The 1,975-nt window shown below is 41.2% G+C and overlaps 1 pseudogene; it reads left to right on the forward strand.

The window, feature by feature from the left end:
* The first annotated feature begins 1,532 nt into the window (after positions 1-1,532).
* Positions 1,533-1,626, forward strand: LOC111541167 (annotated as a pseudogene).
* The last annotated feature ends 349 nt before the right edge of the window (positions 1,627-1,975 follow it).

The raw sequence follows: 1,975 nt of genomic DNA on the forward strand, positions 1-1,975 counted from the left end.
CTATTTGGAGTGTCAGTAGTCCAGGATTCCCCAAGCTCTATAACAATGAGGGTCATAGTAACAATGAGTGGGCTTGTTGAAGATGCTGCTATGGACAGATTTGTGTCCCCCAAAATTCATATGCTGCAGCCCTAGCCCTGGTGTGATGATGCTTTTTGGAAGTGGGGCCTTTGGGGGATAATTATAGTTTCATGAAGTCATGAGGGTGAATGAAGCCCAGATCCAATGGGATTGGTGCCCTTAGAAGAAGAGACTCCAGTGGGCTTTCTCTCATTTTCTCTCTCGGCCATGTGAGAACACAGAGAGAATGTAGCCATCTACCAACCAAAAACAGAGCTTCACCAGAAGGCAATCCTGCTAACACCTTGATCTTGGACTTACAGCTGCTAGAACTGTAAGAAAGTAGATTTCTATTGTTCAAGGTATTTTTGTTTGGGCAGACTGAGACAAATGCCTTGACTCTTAAGACATATCCCCAAAACTGTCTGAGTAGGTGGTAGGACACGTGCTTCTTTAAGCATGGTCTTTGGACAACTTGCATAAAAAACACCTGGGAAGCCTGTTAAAATTCAGATTCCTGGGCCAAAATAGACCTACTAAACCCGAATCGCTGGAGATGGGGCCCCAGAGCTGACACAGCAGGGTCTTCTCATTTTCCTGGTAAGCTAGACTGTAAGCAGCACAAAGGCAAAGACAATTTCTGTCTCATTCAATATTGGGCTGGCAGCACTTAGCAGGAGGGTATATGCTAGATGCCTCACAGGCCACTTGCTGAAGTGGGAACAAAGGTCCCATCTAAATTCTATAGATTATGACAAGAATGCAGGCAAAACAAATGTATTCTGAGGAGACAAGCAGGCAAAAGATTCTAGGAGCCCATTTAAACCAAAAAAGAGGATTGATTTGACATAGGGTAAAAATCCAGTAAAGTCATCAAAGGCAAATTTTTTGCAACTGTTAGTTTGTGTTACATAATCCACCTACTGCTGTAGATTGGGAGTAAATTAGTCACATGTGTTTGAATTTATTTTCTTTTATTGTTTTGAGACTGGGTCTTACTCTTGTGCCTAGGCTGGAGAGCAGCAGCATGATCTCAGCTCACTTCAGCCTCAACCTCCTTGGACTCAAGTGATCCTCCCACCTCAGACTCCCTAGTAGCTGGGACTACAGGCACATGCCACCATGCCTTGCCTTTTTTTTTTTTTGTATTTTTTGTAGAGACAAGATTTCACCATGCTGACCAGGTTGGTCTCAAACTCTTGGATTTAAGCAATCTGCCAGCCTCAGCCTCCTAGAGTTTAAGCAATCTGCCAGCCTCAGCCTCCTAGAGTGCTGGGACTACAGTCATTAGCAATAGTGCCTGGTGTGAATTGATTTTCAATACCTATGTTAGGCACAGCTTTTCACAAAGCTCTGAGTACCTCCAGTAGAGAGTACTTCTAGATCTACTATATATTTTTCATCAATACATATAGTCATACTGTTAGTGCAGTGGACAAGCACTATAGTGAGAATAAAAAATGCTAGACTTTGTGCTCACTTCAGCAGCACATACACTAAAATTTGAATGATACATAGAAGATTAGCATGGCTCCTGTGCAAATTTGTGAAGCATCCCATATTTTTGAGGAACCTAAAAATCTTGAGAAAAGGTTAGACAAATTGTTAACTGGAATAACCAGTGTAGGGAAGAACATAAATGACCTGATGGAGCTGAAAAACACAGCACGAGAACTTTGTGAAGCATACACAAGCTTCAATAGCCAATTCAATCAAGTAGAAGAAAGGATATCAGTGATTTAAGATCAAATTAATGAAATAAAGTGAGAAGACAAGATTAGAGAAAAAAAGAGTGAAAAGAAATGAACAAAGTCTCCAAGAAATATAGGACTATGTAAAAAGTTCAAATCTATGTTTGATTGGTGTACCTGAAAGTGACAAGGAGAACGGAACCAGGTTGGAAAACACTCTTAAG

Source organism: Piliocolobus tephrosceles, chromosome 5, assembly GCF_002776525.5.
Source record: "Piliocolobus tephrosceles isolate RC106 chromosome 5, ASM277652v3, whole genome shotgun sequence".
Lineage (NCBI taxonomy): Eukaryota > Metazoa > Chordata > Mammalia > Primates > Cercopithecidae > Piliocolobus > Piliocolobus tephrosceles.